Here is a 22,404-nt window from a genome sequence, read left to right on the forward strand (position 1 = left end):
TTACCAGGGGTTGGAGGGAGGGGAGAGTGGAGAGTTATTGTTTAATGGGGACCGAGTTTCTGTCTCTGGTGGTGAGAATGTTCTGGCAACACAGTGGTGACGGTTGCCCAACACTGTGAATTGCTTACTGCCACCGAATTAATACACTTGAAAATGGTTAAAACGGGTAAATTTTGTTATGTGTATTTCACCACCATTAAAACATAAATAAAGAAAAAGACCTCCCATGCCAAGTGCTGGGGACCAGAGCAGCTGGGGCTCATGCACACTGTTGATGGTGGGGGGGGGGGTGGTACAGTCACTCTGAAAAATGGTTCAGCAGTTTCTTAGGAAGCTAAACACACACACAACCCAGGCGTCCCACTCCGAGACCTTTTCCCAAGAGGAATAAAAGCCTAGGTCCACACAAAGCACACAGATTTCATGGCAGCCTTATTTGGAACAGCTCAACACTGGAAACCACCTACATGTCCAGCAACAGGTGCATGGATAAAGAAATTGTGGTTTATCTTTGCAACGGAACGTAATTCAGAGATAAAGAGGAACGCACTGTTGACATGTGCGATCTCACAAATGGCTCCAACGATGACGCCAAGGGACAGAAGACAGACAAAAAGTACGTGCGGTATGATACCATTTACAGAAAATTCTGGAAAATGCAAACTAATCTTTAGCGACAGACGCAGATCAGTGGTTTCCTGGGAGTGGTTACCAGGGTGGGGAGAGGAAGGATTTCAAAGGCGTGGGAGAAAACTTTTGGGGGAGGTGGTGATGGATAGGTTCGCTACTTTGTGGTCATGGTTTCATGAGTAGGTAACATGTCTCAAAATGATCAACTACACATGTGCAATGGTGTCGTTTTTCATTTATGTCAATTATACCTCAACAATGTTGTAGAAAAGCTTGTTTTTCTAAAAACAGTTGGGTACAAAAGGAAGGAGAGTTGGTACGGGGTCCAGGAGGGCTGTGATTTAGGATGGAAGGGACATGAGCCTACGTTGGGGCTCCTGGGGGCACGGGGGGGGTGCTGCTGAGCCTTCCTCGGGCCCACAGAGAAGAACCCTGAGAGGCAGGAGCAGAGGCTGAGAGCCAAGTTGCCTGCCTCCCCGCCACCCTCCCACCAGTCCCTGCACAGAGGCGGTGGCAGCTGTGTAGGGAACCAGCGTTCCAGTAAGAGGAACAAAATTCACCGTGAACAAGGGAGGGTGTGGGAATCGCACAAGCGGAGGACTCCCAGAAGTCACAGGCAACGGAAACCACCTCCAGTGGTGCATCAGGGAGAATTTTGTGGAGGAGAACCTTGCAGGGACGACACGAGCTGAAAAGTCCCAAGATAAGTACAGTCCCACCATGCTGCGCAACTGACCCCGCCCCCGCCCCGGGGTTGTGGAACATGACAGCCCAGAGAACGCATGGGGGATGCCAGGAGATCTTTTGAGGGGAGCCAGGGCCGGAAGGGTGGTGAATCCAATCACAAATGGCCTGGCCTCGTAGACCAAGGGGCCTGGGATCGATGTGTGGGTGGTGGGAGCCCCTGAAGGCTGTGGAGCCGAAGAATGACACCCACGAGGGCATTGCTTCAAAGACCCTGCATGTATCATGCTCAAAGACCAGCCATAGCTCACCATTACCTAGGCTCAAATCCAGGTAATGAGGATTTGGTGTCAGGGCTCCCACAATGGGACCATGCCTTTTCACACCATCTTTTCTGCCATGACTCCCTCCCTCAAGCCCTCTTGCAGCCGGACGAGCCGACCCACTCTCCTTGGGCACACAAGGCCACTCGTGGACTCTGCTTACAGTGTCCCCTCACCCAAATGTCATCGGTATCCGTGACATTCATTCATTCATTCACTCATTCAATAAATACCTTTGGAAGTCTCACTGTGTGCCAAGCCCCCAGCTAGGCACCAGGGACCCAGCATTGAAGAACAAAGTCCCTACCCTTGTGGAGCCAGATGTGGCAGGGGCGGGGGGGGGGGGGGGTGGGAATGAAGAGGTGGGGAGGCAGATAATAAACATATAAACAGTGAATACTTTTAGCAGTTAGGCGTCAAGAGGTAAACAAAACAGGGTAATGGGAGAGAGGGAAGAGAGATAGGTGTGGGCCACATTAGAGACGGCGGTCGGCGAAGGCTTCCAGAGAAACGAACAACGAGGAGGTCCCAGTTTTTTTTAATCTCTCTGTAAGGACCCAAGGCAAGAGTGTTCCGGGCAGAGGAAGAGCAAGTGCAAAGGCCCTGAGGTGGGAATAGGCTGAGCTTGTTCCAAGACCAAAGGCGAGTCCGGTAGCCAGAACAGAGTAAGCAGGGAGGGAGGGGATAGGAAAAGCAGTCAGAGGTGGGCGGGGCTCGGGCCACGTGACTCTGCAGGCCAAGGGAGCAGTCTGGGTTAAGTCTGACTAGAAGGGAAAGCCCAGGCAGGGTTGTAAGCAGGGAAGGGCTGCCCCGATCTACATTTTAAAATGACTGCTCTAGCTGGTCTAGGTGGATGGTGGACTGGGTGGCTGTGGAGGGAGGAGGGGAGGAAGCTTCCTCCTCCCTCCTGGAGGAACCTGTCTAGATACCTCCTTATTCATTCATTAAGGTGACACTCGGTGAGTACTTTCCACGTGCCCGGCCCCATCCAGCTCCACCACCCACATGGGCAACCAACCCTGGGGCACTACTACCCTTCAGTCTCCTGGCTTGTACCAGAGAGAGATCTCACTGTCTCAGCAGAGCCCCGTCGCATGGTAAGTGCCCAATCACTGTTGTCACTGTTACTCTGTGTCAGCGATGACCCCTCTCTGAATGTCTTCATGGTGGCTGCCATTTAGATTGGGCTCCATCATAAACTCCTGTGACAGACTCTCTTGGTTACTGACCTCAATCTTTATATGTAGGTGGTTGGCTGTGCCTCCCACTAAATTGAAAATCCCTTTTAATATTAACAATAAACATGTGGCGCCTGGGTGGCTCAGTGGCTCAACTCTTGATCTCGGCTCGGTCGTGATCTCGCAGTTCATGAGATCGAGCCCCACGCCAGGCTCTAGGCTGACAGTGCAGAGCCTGCTTGGGATTCTCTTTCTCTCTGCCCCTCCCCTGATTGAGATTGAGTGCGTGTGTGTGTGTGTGTGTGTGCGCGCACGCGCATGCACTCATGCTCTCTCTCAAAATAAAAAAAAAAAATACTAAAGAAAAAAACCAATAAATTTAAAGCTCCCCCGGTGCCAAACACAGGGCTCTGCTTGTGACATTTGTAGGATGAAGGCCAGAAGATGGAACATGGAGGAGGGAGCAGGAGGATGGAGGAGAGAGGAAGAGAACAGAGGAGGAGGGAGAAGGGAGGGGGGAGGAGGAAAGAGGGGGGAGGAGGAGGACGGAGGGGGAGGAGGGCTGGCCCGCCTGGCAGGGCTGGGCTGAATGCCACTCCTGGGGGCAGATGACGTTGTTCTTACAGCAGAGCACCCTTTCTGGGCAAAAACAGCCATCTTCTCCCTTGCGCCACCAAAAGGGTTGACCAGAGGTCCTGGGGACCAGAGAGACAGGCCCAGGGGACAGTGAGGACATCTGGGAGAAGAAAGCTGAGCAATGACAGGAAAGGGGACAGGGCAGGGGGAAAGGGGCGTGGAAGAGGGAAAGGTACACGAAAAGGGACGCATGTCAGATACGGCAGAGAGCTTAATAACTGGGTCCGGCTCTGGGCTGGGAGCAGGGGGACCAGGATATCGGAGTCATGGTCCCTCCCTGGAGGTCAGCCCCATCCGGGGAGGTGGGAGGACAGATAAGGAACTAATGGCTGAACCCAGCATGCTACGTGTGACACAGAGGTCACATGAAACAGCCAGAAGCTCAAAGGAAGAGTAGCCAATGCTGCCTGTCACCCCAGAAGAAGGGTGTCTGCCAGGGGGTGTAGCGACAGGACCCTGGGCTCTGCAATGACCCCCAAGCAGTCCCTGCCTCCGAGTCTGCCTTTCTTCTTCACCTCCTCCCATTGAGGCTCTGCCCGGCATCCACGGAGACCTGCCTCAAATCCCCCTTCCGCACGAGGTTGACCCCGGACAGCACTCGTCCAAGTGCCTGTGCCGCACACTGAGCCTCAGACACACACGGTGCTCCCTTAATCTTCGGGAAAGGCCAACCACGACCGTGCCCCCAGTGCATCCCGGGGGCACCTGCCCAGACGTGCAGCAGAGACGTGGCGTCTGACTGCAATGCCTGGGCCCCGCCCCGAGGGCATGCCTCTCCTGCACCACCCCATCCCTCTCAGCCTGGGCACTGCTGGTTGGCTGAGAAGGCTCTGCCCTTCCCCCTCCGACAGAATCCCTGGTAAGCCGGGGCCCCTGGGAATCTCCTTTCTCAGGGCAAAGACTCACTTTCCAGCTGGGGTTCCTTCGCCACAGCGCACATCAGCGCTGCGGAAGAACCTGCCCCAAATGCCCACAGTCAGGGCCACCCCAGACACAGTGAGTGGGAACCTCGGGGACCTACCCCTCCAACGCAGCTACCTGCCCTCCTCCGCTCCTCTGGCAAGGACACGTGGCCGGTCTGTTCCCCAGAAGGTCCTGTGGGGCCTAAGGTGGGTTCCAGAGGCCGGGGCAGAGCAGACAAAGACCAGTTTCTGGCCCACAGCTACCGACCACCTGTCACAAACTGTTCTGGCAGCTTCCTCCTCTGCCCGGAGCCCGAAGCTTCTGAACCGCTGCGGTGTGTAAGCGTGTGCACGTGTATGGGGACACCCACGCAAACATTGGTGCGTGTGACTTGCCCACGCCCTTCTGCCTTCCCTTTCCCTGACCCGTCACCCCGGGCCGGGCCGAGTCCGGTGCGATGCAGGTGCACAGCCAGGCAGGGCAAGGAGATATGCTGGCAGAACTTGGAGAGCAGGGCACAGGGGGGCAGTGGGGAGCACGGGGGCCGGGGCAGAGGCCAGAACTGGCTGTCAGGGTTTGCTCATCCCTACTTTCTCTCTGAGGGGGAAGAAGTAAAGGCTTGCCTCCTCCCACTCTGAAAAGAGGCTCAGGAAAAAAAAAACAACCCTGCAGGGGCAGGACGCACGGGCATCTGGAACCAAGGGACGCCAGTAAAGAAGAATTGAGGAGCACGAAATGGAGTCAGAAGATCTGGCTCCCCGTCCAGCTTTTCCTTAACTTGCAGTGTGACCTTGGGGCTCCACATACCCTCAGTCTGCTCTTGAGCAAAGTGGGGAGAACAGTAACCGATTCGCACAGCGCTGTCTGGATCCCAGGCACAATTCTAAGCTGTTTACTTACACCACATTTCTGCACACCAGCCTTGCACGGCGGATACTCTCATCATCCCCATTTCACGGAAGGGGAAGCCCAAGCACAGAGAGGTGAAGTCACTTGCCTAAGGGCACACAGGCGGTAGGCGCCAGAGTCAGGCTTTGAGTCCCGGCAGTCTGCTCCCAGGCTCTTAACCACTGCACAGACTACCTCCTCGCCAACCTTGCAGCCTTGTGGGACTGGGGATTCAGTAAAGGACTTTGTTAAAGGTGTGCCTCAGTGGTTCTCAAAGAGTGGTCTCCAGATTAGCGGCATCAGCATCAGCTGGAGGCTGGTGAGGAATGCAAATTCTCAGGCTCCGCCCCACACCTGCTGAACCAAACCCTGGGGATGGGGTCCCATAACCTGTGTAGCAAGCCTTCCAGAGGATTCCAATGCACACTGAAGTCTGAGACCCACTGGTATATACGTTTTCTACCCACAGAATGTTCTTATTCAAGTTCACACTTTTCTGTTTGTAAGCTTAACTTGCTGAAATTAGATGGCTGTTCCCAGCAGCCCAAATCCTGGACATCATTCCCTCCCTCTCTTCCTCTGGGGTCTCCAAAGGGGCTCCTTCAGCCATTTTGCCTGGAGCCAGCCCCTCCTCATCCGTCCTCCTACCATCCTCCACAAAGAAAAACACAGCCGATGTCCTTTGAGTAATAATAACCCCAGAGCACAGGCATCCCTACGGGGCTGACAAGCGTACTTTTGCCCTCCCTGAGATTCTAACTTCATAATAAATAGCAGCCTCCAAGGTGGTCTGTGACTCCATGGGCGTGCATACACACACACACACACACACACACACACACACACACACACAAACGCGCGCGCGCGCGCGCACACAGGCAGCTGCCTCAGCAGGCAGTGGTCCATCAAGGGGGTGGGGAAGCCAAGTCCCTCTTGCTTTATGGACCTTCCTGCTTTGACTCTGTCCCTGGGGTGTGGCAGCAGGAGCCGGCCAGCAAGGGTGTGGGTGACGTGCGGGCTCCAGCTGAGACATTCCCTTCTGAACATCCTCCTCCTCCCGCCCTCGGGAGGAAAATTATGACTTTCTCAGGGAGGAGGTCTTTTTATTTTTCGCGTTTTCTCCTCTCCCCTCGTTCGGCACACGGCACTAATTTATGACTATTTTCCCAAGTCCACCGAAGTAAGAGGGTAATGGCTTTCAGCCGTTTGCTTTCTCTCACCTGTCATTCACTGCCGGGTACCTGACAGGACTGCAGACAATGTTCCAATCACAGGGGCTGAGTTTTTTTTTTTTTTTTTTTTTCCCAGGGAAGCGAAGAATTCATAGTGGCCGTGGGGAGAGTTATTTCACTCCTGGACGGAACGACGTCAGGTAAACAGCTGTAAAAATTCATAACCTGCGGGGCTGCCTCTGGACAGGGGGTGGGCGCATCGCCCACAGCTCAGGCTCCGAGCTGGCCTGGCTGGGGGTCCGGAGAGCCAGGTGGCACTCAGTGACTCAGGGCCCTCAGCTCCTATTACGCCCATCAACTCCAGCCTCTGACCTTGAGTAGGTCACACTCTGCTTCTTTGTACCTGAAGCGCTCAGCTGCTACCTGGGGAGAACGTTCTTTACCCTCAGGGTCAGGAGGATGATGGCCAGGCACGGACAACAGTGGTCTAGAGCCCAGGGGTTCCCTTGTGGGGGGGTCTCCTGTCCCCAGCCCAGTGACAACTGGCAGGCTGCTGAGTCTTGGTGGCTTATGTGAACAACTGAGATATTTTATACCAGTGCTGTTCGTGGTCTGACCAAATTCGCAATAACAGAAACATTCTCTATCCGTGCTGTCCTGTGCATCCGCGTTGGCTCCTGGGGGCTCGAAATGTGGCCAGGCGAATGTGAAAGTGAGTTTTATGTTTCTACTTAGATTGTAATTAACAGAAGGGTAAATAACCACACGTCTAGGGGCTACTGCTTGGGACAATGCAGTGTTATACTTTTATGCTTGTGGTATCTCAAACTGACTATAGGTCCTCTTCTGTTATTATGAGGACTAAATGAGAGAATGCATACGGAGTCTGGGCACCTCGTTGGCCCTCTGTAAGTGACAGCTCTTATTAACTCGATGGGGCAGAGTCAGAAGGACAGGAGGAAGGGGGGATTTGAACTCAGGAGTGTAAGGTTAGAACAGCACTTTAAGTAACTTACTTTCCCGCCATTGGTTTTCAGTTTAACTGGCGAGGAACTCCAGCTGCCACTGCTGAGGGACACGTGGGACACATGGCCAGGGTCAACAATCAGTTGTCCAGGAGAGGTCCTGTTGCCCTGCACCGTCATCCCCCTCCTCTTCTGTACCCCCGCCCTCTCCCCCCAACCTCCATTCCTCACACTCCTGGCATCACCCAAACCATAAGGAGGAGTCATCTGCCCAGGCTCTGGCAGAGTGGGACTGAGTGGAATTGCTCTTGTCTGAGAAAAATCCTCATCACAGGCGACTGGTGGGTCTCAGAAGACCCCCGTCTTCTCTGCAGCCAGAGCCTCCAGGAGGTGCAGCAGGACCAGCTGGGGGAATGACTCCTGGACCATCTCCTAAGGCTGTGCAGGCAGGGACTCGTGGATAGGCTGCACTGGATTGTTCACTACTTCTGTGACCACGGGCAAGTTCATTGTTCTCTCTGAGCCTCAGTTTCCTCATCAGCTACATAGAGACATAAATGCCTACCTGATGGGTGACCATGAAGGTTGGATGCAATAACATGTACAAGGTACCTGGAACCTCATAGGTGCTCAATAAACAGAAGCCATTGTTACTACCATCACTATTATCCCAAGGCAGCAGAGCACATGGGGTAAGAGGCTAGCGGCTGGTGCCATACCACTCAAGTTCAAATACCATCTCCACCCCCGCTCACCAGCTCTATGATCTTGGGCAACTGTCTCCCCGTGTCCCCTTCTATAAAGCGGTAATGATAACAACAGCACCTTCCCCACAGGGTCGTTATAAGGATTAGAAGAGCTTACAGCAATCACTGATACAGAGTAAGGACTGCATGCATTGGTTGAGTTAAATATTCTGGTGAGGACTCCTAAGAGGCCCTCCTCACAAAGAACCAGCCAATGCAAGAAACCCCAGCAGCCCTGGGTTTTGATATGTTGATGGCAGGACGCTGGCCAGCCGAAGCAAAGGGGCAGGGGATGAGGAACTCACCAGAAGAACTTCAGGCAAAACAGAGCAGTTCTAACATAAAGATGACTGTGACCTCAAGGGTCCTGGCTCTTGGACACCCTGGGGACTTTACTCCCACTGGCGCTTGGTCACAAGAGAGTCAACATCCTGGTTTATGGGCAGGAAAACGCTGAGCAGAGCTGGCTGGTAAGAAAATGCGAACTTCCTTCACCTTTGGTCTTGTTTTCCCTGCCACTCGCCCACCTCCCCCAGAGCCAGAGAGGGGAAGCTGAGAAAGGGACCCTCCCAAGGGTGAGAAATGGGGGTAGAAGAGAGGGAGAATAACCCCATCCTCGTTCCTCAATATTCTTTTAATAGCATCAGACTGGACAGAAAATAACTAGAAAGGCAAAGGCAATTCTTGCCAACTGGGTGAGGGCAGGCTGAGGTTAACCAGCCTTGGTGGTGTGCCAGGCTCTGTGCTGGGCAAATGTCACACGTCATATGTCACAGCCCATATGTCATCCCTCCAAATGAGGGCACCAGGCTGGAGCAGGGACAGCACCCTGGGGCTCCCAGGCAGGCTGTCTGCTTGATGTGGCCCCTGGTCTAATTCCAGAACGCAGCCTCCTTATTGCCACTTCTCAAATAGGCTCAGATATTTCTATTTCTGGAGCTCAAAAGCAATGTCACCTTTCTCCTGGCCACGTTTCTAGTCAATAAAGTAGGTAATCCAAGTTGTAAAATATACGTTCTCCTCCCCCACCCTTACCCCCCATGACTCGATGAAGCTATTTTCATTTTTTTTTAACGTTTATTTCTTTTGAGAGAGAGAGAAAAAGAGAGAGAGCAAGTCAGAGATGGGCAGATAGGAGAGGGAGACACAGAATCTGAAGCAGGCTCCAGGCTCTGAGCTGTCAGCACAGAGCCCGACGTGGGGCTGGAACTCACAAACCCGCAAGATCATGATCTGAGGCGAAATCCAACGCTTAACCGACTGAGCCACCTGGGCATCCCTTAGCTATTTTCATTTTAGATGGACAGAAATGCAGCTGGTAAATATTTTGATTTTCCTAAATTGGCATTTAGGCAAAAGGAGAGGCGTTCACTCTCAGATCTGAGGCTCTCTAAGATGGGAAGTTTTCTAGTTTCCTGCGTCCAAAGAGTGAGGCAGGGACTGGGCCAGGCTCAGGAGGTCCTCAGACTGTCAACATTGCTTTCAGAAAGCACCTGTGCAGGGCACCTGGGTGGCTCAGTCGGTTAAGCGTCTGACTTCGACTCAGGTCATGATCTCATGGCTCTTGAGTTCGAGCCCCACATCGGGCTCTGTGCTGACAGCTCAGAGCCTGGAGTCTGCTTCGGATTCTGTGTCTCCCTCTGTCTCTGCCCCTCCCCTGCTCATGCCCTGTCTCTCTCAAAAATAAATAAACATTAACAAATTTTAAAAAAGAAAAAGAAAACACCTGTGCATGCAGGGACAGGTGAGGCTCCCCAGGTGGGACAGGAGTCACGATCCCCGCCACTGAGCACCTGGGGGGTGGGGGGCACGCCCTGTGCTCACCGCATCCAGTACCCCCCTCGACAACCAGGACAGCTTTGCAAAGTATGCAGGACCAGCCCCATGTTACAGATGAGAAAACTGAGGCTCCCAGAGGTGAAGGATCTACTCGAGGCTTTGGCGCACTTGGGGCAGAGCCAGGGCTCAGGGCTCCTTCCTCCACGGCTCACAGGTCCTCACACCATACCGAGAGTCCTCCGCCTACAGCTGGCGACTGATGGCTTGGGTGCGGACTGTGAGAACAGCAGATTCGGTGGCTTCAGAAGCCACCCGCGCCACCCTCCCCACCTCCTTCTCTGCTCAGGCCCTAAAACACCTGCCCCTTCCACCAGATCAAAGCCCCTCGGGCAGGACTCCCTCAAAGCAGGTGGTAGTGGGGGGCACCTGAGGAGGGAAGCAGGTCCCTTCTCCTTAATTGACTGTAAATTGCTCTAGAGCTTTTAATGGAGGCCGTCAGGAGTAATTACCTCGGCTGCCGTGTGGCCACTCTGTGTAAACACCGAAGGCGGGGCTGGGGGCACTGGGAATCTGCATCTCGGCTCTCCTGCGCCTCCCACCTGGGCCCCTCTCAGTTCCCACGTCCGTGCCCCCCGAAGGAGGAGCCACAGCTGAGGTGTGGAGAGCACAGGTGACATCCCAGGCAGGGGCCCTGCAACGCAGGCAGGTGGGTGAGGGGCGGTTCTGGGGAGCCCAGCTCCACGTCCACGGGCAGCCGCCCCTGGGGCTGCAGGTCCGGCAGGCCAGACTCAGGAGCCAATTCCAGGGGCTGGGAAGCAACATGGCGAGGGTGGCGGTCTCACAGTGGGGTTTCCAGACCGGCAGCACAATCACCTAAGAATATGTGTAAGATGCAAACTCTCGGGTCCCATCCCCACCTACGCGTAGAATCAGAAACTCAGAGATGCGGCCGGCAATCATGTGCTAACAAGCCCTCCAGGGGGTTCTGAATTGCTGGGGAAAGGGAAAGAACGCCAGGAGAGGCCTGCTCTGCTCAGTGTACAAGATGGGGAAACTGAGGCCCGAAGAGCTGAGGGCGTTTACATAAGATCACACAGCTGAAAATGGAGCCAAGTGCACCCCGGGGTGGAGGGTGGGGCGGTGGTCAGACCATCGGCTTCAAACCTTGGCACTGACATTTCAAGGTAGGGCACTAACTTTTCCTCATCTGTGAAGAGGGGACAGCAGTGGTCCCACTGGGTAGTCCAGGGGGTCAGATGCCAAGGAACCTGGCACAGGCTCATCCAAGCACTGCCATCGTACTCTGAGGCCCGTGATGGGACAGGGCACAGAGAAGGGCGAGATCTGAGATATGGACCATGTTACAAATAACGCCAGCACTCACCGTTAGCCCCGCCCAGGGCACTGACTACTCACTGTTATTGTGCACCCCTGCTGTAGGGGAGTCCCTGCCACCTGAGCTCTCCTGTCCCTGACCTGTGCCATGTGTCTCCCTTCCGGTTCCTCTGGGCACCTGCCCCTCAGAAAAGGCTTTCCTGATCTAAGGCTGTCGAAGCCTAGGGACGAATGTGTTCTTGTCCCGGGACAGATGCGGAAGTCATTACACATAGGAGGAGTCCCATCCGTGGCCATTCCCCATGCCAGGCTCCAAAGGGGACACCAAGAAAGGAAGGCCATCACTGTCTGGCTACTGCATCTTCCAGGCGACCTCACCTAACAAGGCTCTAAGATGTGGTCCTTACTCTCAAAGAGTTCTCAACTTGGTCTATTCCCTGGCTCCAGCCCAGAATACTGAGTTACTGCAGGGCTGGCTGATTAGGACCAATACCCAGGGTGACCAGAGTTGACCTGAGTGGCCGGGACGCCACAAGGGGCTTTGCGCTCCCCGGCCTCGTGGCCTCGTGTGTCAACGCTGAGCAAGGCTGAGCCCACGAGGACACCTCCCCAGTGGTGCACTGAGTCCCCGAACCAAAGACCCACTTTGATCTGCCAGGGAATCTGCCAACCTGCGGAGGTGGTACCCCCGGCAGTGAGGCTGGGCTGCCCCCCGGGGGTGACAACCTACCAGACATCAAGGAGATCTGTCTGCAGGCTCCAATGCACTCGCCTCCACTCTACCGGGCCTGTGTGAGGAGCCTGGAGCCAGAGGCCACACGGGGACCCAGCAGGCGGGCACCCATGCCGTCACCCCACACCCTGGGGCAGCACGTGATGGACAAGGTGGGAGGGACAATGACCTGCTTGCAAAGAGGGCGAGCAGGGTGCCTGGGCCCCGCTGGCACCACTCGCCAAGGGAGCGGAGACAAACACCACCTCCCTGCCCGTCAGGGTGAGTTATCCCCAACATAGGGTTTCTCTAGAGAGCTCATAAAGCAGCTGATGCGGCGAAGCAGGTCTACACTCAATAATCCCTCCATCTCACTCCAGTCGGACGCCGGCATATTCATCGTGAATTATCCTTTCCGAAGGCCAAATCAATCCTAGGAAGCGCCGAGGCCCCTGCCGCTGCCCTGCTGCAGGGAAGGAGGTCCGCGTGCAGCGCTGTGACACCGGGGGTGGGGACAGGGAGGCGGACCAGGCACGCCCTCTCCCTCGCCCCAGGGCAGGGGGCCCCAAGGGACCGGGGACCCCTGCATCCACCGGGATACGCAGGCAGGGTGGGGAAGTGAAAGAGCGGCCAGAGAGGGTGAGTGAGGAGCCCACAGCAGCCGTGGGGATGGCAGAGTCTCCTCTTCGCCTACTCTCATCCACTCACCCACGGAGGGTCAAGTGTTGCTGACGGAGGGAGAAGGACCTAGGTTTGAATGCAGCTCTGCAACTCTTTTTCAAATATTTATTTTGAGGGAGAGAGGGCGAGAGAGAATGTGCACGTGCGTGCTTGCGCACGAGCAAGCGAGCAGGGGAGGGGCAGAGAGAGGGACGGAGAGAGAAAATCCTGAGCAGTCTCCGTGCTGTCAGCGCAGAGCCCCGACGCTGGGCTTAATCTCACGAGGGGGGCGGGATCACAACCTGAGCGGAAATCAAGAGTGAGACGCTTAACCGGTTGAGCCACCCGGGCGCACAAACCCGGCTCTTTAACTCAATGACCATGAGCCTTGGGCAGGTGACAACCTAAGCCTCGGGTTCCTCGTGTGTCAAATGGGCTTAATGACCATCGCCTTTATGGGGTGCTGTGAGGACTAAATGAGCAAGGCCTGCAAAACCTTTGTGCAGCAAAGACAGGAGGGTGACCAGGAGGGAGAAGGTGGGCAAAGTGTGTCCTGAGTCAGAGGGCTGGCCACAGGAGCTAGGGTCTCCGGAATCACTCGGGGGCAGGCCTCTGTCTGCAGGCCCGGGCAGCTGTCAGAAGAAGTCAGGCTGACGCCAGGAGCTGGGCAGACCAGCACGAATAGGGGGCAACAGTAGGAGGCAGACAACCCATCAGCAGGAGGGTGGCACTCACGGCCTGAGTCGAAACCAAGAGTCAGACGCTTAACTGACGGAGCCACCCAGGTGCCCCTCTTCCCCAGTCATTTTTTAGCAATAGACCCAACTCTGTGTCGTGTGCCCGGCAAGGATTAGCATCTGTTGAGTAATGCCAGGAAGAGAGGCCTGGACAGGGAAACTGACTCGCCTAAGCTCATTCGAATGCACGAGCAGAGCCCGCCTGGGACCCAGGCTCCGGCCCCGGTCCTAGGCCTGCGTGCCCAGACCGAGCCATGCCGGCCACTCTCCTCTCCCTGAAGCCGTTGTACCTTCACCCTATGTGGACCCTTGGCCACTGAGACCTGTTCCTGGGTGACAGACTGAGGAAAGGCCCACATAATCCTGAGAGGTAGCACAGTGGGGGATCAAGCGTGGACGTGGGACGGTGAACTCTTAGGGTGCAAATCCTGACTTGGTTGTGGGAGCCTGGGTAGCTTGCCTGACCTCCCTGAGTCTATACCCTGGGGGTCATGATAGGACAAACTTCCCATCACTGCTGCAAGGATTCAATGAGACCACGCAGGTGACCTAACTAGTTAAGACACAAGTACTAAATATTATTCTTTCTATTTTAACCACAACGACCTATTTCTGCTGTCCAAGAAACAACACAAACTGCTTTTTCCACGGCTGGTCAGCCTATTCTAACGCCTCCTGAAATGCCTCTCCTCTGGCTTCAGCCTCTTAAAACCCTTACCGCCACCTTTACTATAAGGCCTTCTCTGTCCCTGAGTCCAGAATGAATTCTTTCCCACTCTGAGCGTTGGCAGCATCTGTAGCCCCTGCCTCCCGCTTGCCTGGGGCGGACCAGGCACTGGTCGTCGGCCCCCTCCTCCACTCCAAATGGGGGCTCCTTCAAAGCAATGACCCACACACAGAATCCCAAAGTTGTGGTTAAGTACACAGGCTTGGGGTCAGGCAAGTTCAAGCCCAATTTCCAGCCTAGATAGGCTGTGTGATCCTGTGCGGGATGCTTATCCTTCACTAGCCCCTGCCCCCTCATCTGTAAGATGGGGTTACACAGCCCACCTTCTGGGGTTGCTATAAGGATTCGATGAGTCACATGTATGAAGAGCTTATCTGGACACAGCGTAGTAAAAGACAGTTGCCATTTCGCCGGCTATCTTGAATGTGCATGTCCCTACCCTACCCCCTAGCACAGCCCGGTACAGGTGCCCAGTGCAGGCCATTAACAGCCTGCCCACACGACAGGTGGGCACATCATCATTATCGTTAGTGTTATTACGGCAACATCCAAACCACCCGGCCCACCCCACCTATGTGTTATGGCACAGTCCGTCCGTAGCTGCCACGGGCCCCAGATGTGACCAGGCAGGGGTCTCGCCAGAGTGGCTGCAGATCACAAGGTTCCCCACAAGGGCACACCCTTGGAGGGCCTAGGCTGCCCTGGAGAAAGACAGAGAGGAGGCAAGGCCACAGAAGCAGCCAGCCCCTTCCAGAGATCCTGTGATCATCGCCGGCTCCCAGAAGGAATAGTAAAATCCCTGCTCTGAGGTCACCAAGAACCCAGGGCCCTGGGCTCCTCGGTCCCAGGATCTGATCATCTGGACAGACAGTGGGTCACCTCCTTCCCTCCAAAATCTCACACCACACCCTCCTCCAATGGCAGCAGCCCCAGGGAGCCTCTGGACCACCTCACATTCCCTCCTGAAGCACCCTACCCCAGACCGACAGCTGTGAGGCCCCTGCAGCCCCTTCTCCAAACCTCAAGTCCCAGCTCACATCCTCACCAACCTGGGAGGGTGCCCCTTCGTCCCCAGGCCCGCGGGGGCCAGGTACCTGCAGGGGGCCAGGTACCTGCAGGGCCCCCCGGAGCCCCTTGTGCAGCCCATGTGTGGAATCAGCACAGGCTTCCGGCTGGAACCCAACAGTAATTCTCTGGGGCCCTTGGGCAAGCTCCCCACCTTAGGCCTCAGTTTCCCCATCCGGAAAGGGGAACACGCTGTGTATTTTCTGTGCTGTTATGAGCTACCGGGCTCCCGCTGCCTCCACGTGGGTGGTTGGCACAAAGGCCCACACCACCCTCTGAGCACACGCTCCACTGATGTCTGGGAGCCCCTCACTGGCCTCCCCATGTCACCCCGCTGAGGCTTTGCCTCCAGCCCTTGCCAGGGAACTGCTCTGGGGGACCATGACCCCCTCTCCTGCATGTCAGTCCGAAGGAACCTTTTGGTTAAGAGAAAAAAAAAAAAAAACATTCTCACTCGGTGATGTCTTCATCCTCTCCTGAGACGGGAGTTCTTCCCTTTACAGAAAGGGGGAGGGGCACAGGACCAGGGACAGCCCCCTCCAGGACCCTAGGTACAGAGAATGGGCCCAGGGAAGGCCAAAACACCTCCCAGATTCCCCTCTTACCCAGGCCTGTCCACGGCTGCTCCGGAGCCCCATGCCCGGAGCTCTGGCCCTCCCTGACCGGCTGCTGCCCGCATTCACACCAGCCCTCCCGCATCGGCTCCCTGCCTGGTAGGGGACTCCCTACCAAGCGCTCGCAGGCTCCCCGCTCCTCCGTCTACTGAGACGGCTAACGTGGGGTCGGCCCACCTGGAAACTGTTCTCCCCGGGTCCAGACGGAACAGCTGGGCACTGATGGAGTTTGCAGGAAAATTAATCAGCGCCGACTGGCCGCGGTGCCAGGCGCTGCCTGGGCCCGATCCATCCTAATGAATCCCGAGCTCCCGCCTTAATGACTCCAGACAAGACTAATTTAGTTGTGCAGGTGATTAGCGTGGGCATTAGCACCTGAATTGTGACTCAGGATGCTTTTGGCGGTAGTGAGGGGTCTGCCGGGGGCGGGGGCTGGGGGCTGGGGGCTGGGGGCTGGGGGGGGAGGCGGCTCCACGGGCACTGACCTTGGCGACATATGGAGGGTCCAGGAGCCGAGGGGAGGGGGCTCAACAAGACATCCAGCATCCACGGGCCCTGCTGCTTGCGTTCGCCCCCCTATACTCGTTCAGTGTCTGCTGAGACTCCGTCTGTAGGGGGCGCTGTGCTTGGCGCAGAGCATGTGCAGACTCAGCTTGCCCAGCTATGAAATGGAGACGGTGACGCCTCCCGGAGACTCACTGTGAGGTCTGTAGGAGGCCAGGCATTGAGAACCCTTCACAGAGGCCCTGGCAGGAGGCTGGCAGTCAATAAATGCTTGTTCATATTACCACTCTACAATCTTCTATTATACATAAATGCTAAAATGCTAATTAATTGGAATGTCGATATTAATAAAAGGAGTGAGCAAAAATGAGCAGCTGCTGAGGAGTTACACACCCACAACCCGGCTAGAACTCGCTCAGAGCTTTCACAGGGGCGAATACAAAGCAGAGGGAGGGTGGGGGCCTCAGAGCAGGTGACATCTGAGCTACGCCTTGAAAGATGAGTAGGAATTCACCAGGCAGGAAGGGGAAAGAGCTTTCCCTGCCGAGGGACCAGCATGGCAAAGGTGTGGGGAGACAGAGGTGAGGTATTGGGGGTGTTGAGAGGGTCCCCATGACTAGAGATCAGGGTGTGAGTGGCAGGTGACAGGCCGTGATGAAGAGTTCTCCCTCCTCCCTCTAGGCACCTGGGAGGCTCTTGGCTGGCAGTGTCTAGAACTGGGATGGAAGGAAGGACGTTGGTGCCCAGCCCCAAGGGACACTGTCCCCCTCCAGGGGCTCAGGAGCCAAGGCAGGTGGACTAGATGTCCTCCGCCCCTCACAGAGCCCCTCGGTCAGCTTGGTGTCTCCACACCACACCTCCCGCTGCTGCTCCTGTGACTCCCTGCGGGTCCCTAGCAAACACACCATATGCAGCCCCGGCAGGCAGCTGGGGTGATCAAAACACGACCCCTGGCACGGCGTGGGCCTCGTCATTCACAAGCACAGGCACGTACGGTGTCCGTGCCATCTGGGGCACGTGCTCTCCCGGGCCCACTTCCTGGGCAGCCATCCCCGTCATCACCGACAGCTCGCTCCTGACACCCTCGGGAGCGGAGCGCCCGGCCTGAGACCGCAGGAAGGAGGGTGCACAGGCACGGAGCCAGTGGGAACATTCCCCACGTGCCCATACGCTCCAGACCTCACTCCTTCCCCAAGGCACAAGCCAGGGCCGGAGCTGGGCCCTGGGGACACAAAGATGGTCCAGGCCACCTGGGCACATTCACAGTGCAACAGGGGAGGCAGATGAGAACTGAGCCACACTAGCACTGTGACAGGGACCAACAGAGAGGAAAGAAAGCAAAGGAAGCAGCACTTGAACCCTGCCTGGAGAAACCCAGGAAGGTCACACGGAGGAGGCAGCCATCAGAACGGACTTGACCGACCAGCGGAGGCTCGCCACCTTCCAGGCAGCAGGAGCAGCCAGTGCAAGGCTGAGGCAGGAACCCGCCTCTCACGCTCGCGGAACCGCAGGGAGGCCAGTGTGGCTGGAGGGGAGCAAGCGTGGGGGAGCGGAGGAGACGAGGTCTGACGCGTAGCCAGACAGCCGACAGCCTTCGTGCCACTCTCATTGCAAGTGGGGTGGGGGACTTGAGCACACCTCATGACAGGCTCTGTCTCAGGACCCCTGACCGCTCGGCTGCGGGGGTGAGAGAAGGCTTCAGCGGGGTGAGGGGGCAGGGAGACCACTGCGACCATCAGGAAGCTGCTCGAGAATCCAGGCCTGCACCGCGGTGGCGGGAGCAGAAGGGGCGAGAAGCGAGAAGATTCTGGAAAGCTTTTGAAGATGGCGCCAGCAGGATTTGCCGATGAATCGGAAGTGAGGTGAGGGAGAAAGGGAAGAGACAGGGACGACCCCGAGTTTTTGGCCTGGGCAACTGGTGTTTGAGGCAGGTGGTGCAGCTACAACTGAGCCGGGCAAGGCTGCAGGGCCTGGGGGAAGGGCAGGAGTCCAGCCTGGATGCGCAGAGGCTGAGAGCCCTGCAGACACCCAAGTAGAAATGCTGAGCACAGAGGCGGACACACAAGTCTGGAACGTTCTCCGCAAGGAGGCCCGGGAAGGAGGTAGCAGCCTCCGACTCGTCAGCACCCGACAGGACCTGAAGCCGCGAGACCAGAGTTGGTGGCCACGGGGCTAGAACACGGGGAAGGCACACAGGAGCTGGGCCTGGGGCCCTGCAACACTCAGGGGTGTGGGAGGTGTGGAGAAGCCGGCCAAGGGAGCTGAGAAGGCACAGCCAGAGAGCCAATGCCCTGGAAGAGAAAAAGACCGACTGCCAGAAGGCCACAGGTCTGAGAATTAAGGACTGGCTTCAGCCACCGGGAGGTCGTCAGTGACCTTGACGTGGGCCATACTGGTGAGTGTCTGGAGTGGATTCGGGACGTCACCTGGAGACAGCACCCAGGAAGTGTCCCTCCCTCGGATGCCGGTGCCACGCGGTCATTCACTGCTGACAGCCAAGGCCACGGTGTGGGCGATGCCACCAGCCCGACCGGGCACCGAGTCCTTGATCTGCCCTTGCTCTGCCCCTCCCTGGCCAGCTCAGCTGCCAGTGATGGACGTTCGTGTCTGGAGTAAGACACACAGGGACAAGGGGGCCCTGAATGTTACCAGGCAGGGCTCCGTAATGACTTCATTTTGCTCCTGTCTTCTCCGGCTGGGAGACGGTCCTCAAAGAGAACATCAGGCAGAGGGAATTGGAACCAGAGATGGGTGAGGAGATAGAGTGACACGACGTGTAGCCTCCGCAAGGGATCTGGGGCGGCTGGGCGTGCCCTCCCCCTCTGCTCCCCAGCACACGGCTGCTGGCCCGCCGGCCGAAACCGAGGCGACGGCATAAAGAATGGAAAGGCTCGGAGGGTGTGGGGTGAATCTAAGACCCAATCTCTAGCTCAGGAGAGAACATTTGCAGAAACCACACACTAACAGCCCGCGGCCAACTCTACCTCCGGAATCTTAAGAGGAATTTGGAAAACACATTAGTTAACACACTTTGTACCCTACCTTGAGCAGTCAACAAACGTAGTTTTTTATGATTGTATATATTATACATATACAGTATATCATATATTATTATTATCATTATTCTGTAAGGCTCCAGTGGTCTGAATTAGGCTCAATGGGTGGGAGAGTTCCAGGGACAGATTTCATATTCCTATTAGGAAGGATTTTTCATTCCCAGAACCGTCCCGTAGCACGAAAACGAACTGTCTTCCGGGATCATGAGCTCCCCACCGTCGGGCATTGAGCAGAAGCCAGATAATCAGCACCCAAGCTGGAAGTTGGTCTGCCCACAGCTCTGACCTCCTGCCACTTTCAGACTGGCTTGGGCTCTGCCTCCAGCCATCGATAGTGACCATCCCTAGACCCAGCTCCTCTGGGCACCTGTCTCTCCCCTCCACAGCCCATGGCGGGCAGGACAGCTCAACCAGTCATCTCCAGGCCGCACACAGGCTCCCCGTTCACTAACAAACCATTCCAGGCATGGAATCCAGAGAGGGGTCCATTCCGTCCCCATTTTACAGGCTGGAACATTGAGGTTCAGAAAGCAAAGGGCCAGTGAGAACCAAGCCTCCAAGCCAAGTCTCTAGGCCACCCCATTCCACATGGCAAGCAAAGGGCCAGCCCCTTGGACAAACTGTTTCAACCCTCACCCTTGCCCCGGCCTCTGCTGGATGTGAGGCCACATCCATGTGAGTCCACACCAACCTCTGAATGGCCCAGGGCCACACAGGTGACAACACACAATGGACACCTCCAGGCCTGTTATCTGAGGGCCTGGCTATATACTGGGCCGGCAGGGCCGCCCAAGATGGGCCCAATGCCCTCTCATTGGTGAGATAGGAGGTAAGGCCCAGAGAGGGGCAGTGCTGTGCCCAAGGCCACACAGTGAAGAAAAAAAACTAAGTTCATGACTTTCAGGCCAGAGTTTGCTGTCCCATGCCGATGCAACACGAAGGGGGGAAGCCAGGAAGGTGTGGGCCAACTCAGCACCAGCCCCTGCCCGGAGAGACGAACAGAACTGTCTTCAGCTCACTGAGCCCTCTCTCGTTCCTAAGGTCCCCTAGAGCCAGGGATCGATCCCCACGGCACCAGATCGACGGCCCTGCTGTGACTGCCAAGCGCAGGCTTAATGGGGCCATGTCCTAGGAGTTGCTCCCGGAAGCCGATCGATGCTTAGCATTTGCAGAACGCGTTTGCGGAACCAGAGCCAAAAGTAACTAGAGCAGGGCCTGTGGGAGGGCTCACTGGGAGTGGGGGCATCCAGCCTGGGGCTTATCACCATCAGCACTGGCCAAGCAATACCCACTCCACCCCACCACGTTCCCTGCACCACAGGCCTCTGAGAACGCCACACTCGGGGCTGAGCAGGGTCACAGATAGGGTGACGCAGCCAGCACCGCTCACCTGAGGGTGGCCTTCACCTCTCCCCGCCAGCAGCCCCGTCAGTTAACGGCTGGCCACGCCTCTGCCTCAATGGTCCCCCCTGTCCCAGATATAGTCCCTCCACCACAGAGCAATCCCTGGGAGGCTGAGGTTAGCACAGACACTTCTAGGGGCGCCTGGGTGGCTCAGTCGGTTGAGCGTCCGACTTCGGCTCAGGTCACGATCTTGAGGTTCTTGAGTTCGAGCCCCATGTCAGGCTCTGTGCTGACAGCTCGGAGCCTGGCGCCTGCTTCGGATTCTGCATCTCCCTCTCTCTCTGCCCCTCCCCTGCTTTCTCTCTCTCTCTCTCTCTCTCAAAAATAAATAAACATTAAAAAAATGTTAAAAAATAAAAAGAACTGACTTGTAAAAACCAGCTGTAGGAAACAGTATGTGAAGGAACAGAAAGGGAGTCTTTTGGGACTCTGCTCAAGGGCCACCACCTCCCCAAAACCTCTCTGGCTTCCGCCTGCCTCTGCTCTGTCCCCAGAAGAACACACCTTCCTCTTTCAAGGCCCCACTGGAACTTAACCGGACATCCAACCCGGCCCCCATCACCCCAACATCGACTTCTTTATCCTTCTGTCGGATTCCTCTCTGGGTGCACGGCAGTTAGGCCTGGCACAGAGGGTGCACCCCTCTATAGCTGATGCAGACTGATGGGTGAACCGGGAGAGCCTCTACTGATGACAAAGGCTGCTAACGTTCATTCATTTCTCGAACCACATATACTAGGCAGCTACTCTCCTACCTCCACACCAGCCCCATGCGAGGCCTGGGTTTGGGGAGAACCCCCAGATGAATCCAGAAGCCCACGCACATGGCCTGAAGCTCAGCAGCATCCCCGGGAGACTTCTAGGTTCCCTCTCCTCCACCCCGCCCCCTCCCACCAGGAGTTGATCTAAGCCTGAGGAAGAGGCAGACAGAGAGGCGGGCAGCCTCCTTCTCGGAGGAGCCTTTAAGCACCTACACCCACAAATCCAGCCTTGCAACGCTGATCCAAGGGAGGCTGTGAATCACCAAAGGAGTTGCAACTTTCCCCAGGGCCCCCCCCTACCCCATGGGTCCTAGAAAGGAGCAATTGGACTGTGGGGACAATCCCCACAAAAGTCAGAAACACCTGCTATACTCCGCAGCCACCTGCAAAAAAGCTTCCACCAGGAAGGATGGAAGGAAAGGTCTCTCCAGGGGTTGCCGTCCTGGTCACACACACAGCAGGGGAGAGGCCGGGGCCTGCTGAGGCTCCCTTCGTCAAGCAGAGATGTCTATGAAGAATTTTGCATCTTCTCTATCACATATCTACCTTTGGTTTTACGTAAGAGAGTGTTTAAAATGACCTCTGCGTTAAATGCCTTCCCACCCCTCCCCTCTCTCCATGCCATCTTGCTTCATTTCCAAGGACAAGAGACGCTCCGGAAAGAAGCACCACACCAGCCCTGAGCCCCGCCCGCAGACCCACGGAGGAGGCAGATCTGAGTTTAAGAAGCCCCAGATGACGGGCATTTTCCCTAAGATGACACGGACAAGAATGAGGACAAGGGAGGGAGTGTGGGGGGAGGCAGGAGGGGCCTCTCACAGGAATGAGGGTCTTCCCATCAGTGCAGCTGCACTTCCCGAGAACCTTCTGGTCCCCGGAGCCGAGCGAAGGCCACAGGGCTATGTGTGCACATCTCCAGCCACAG

General features: G+C 56.3%; 1 protein-coding gene across 4 annotated transcripts in view; it reads right to left on the minus strand.

The window, feature by feature from the left end:
• The window catches only part of CDH23 (cadherin related 23), a 414,296-nt gene that overhangs the window by 334,856 nt on the left and 57,036 nt on the right, over window positions 1-22,404 (minus strand). The window lies entirely within an intron of this gene.

This window comes from Panthera onca, chromosome D2, assembly GCF_046562875.1.
Source record: "Panthera onca isolate mPanOnc1 chromosome D2, mPanOnc1 haplotype 2, whole genome shotgun sequence".
Classification (NCBI taxonomy): Eukaryota; Metazoa; Chordata; class Mammalia; order Carnivora; family Felidae; genus Panthera; species Panthera onca.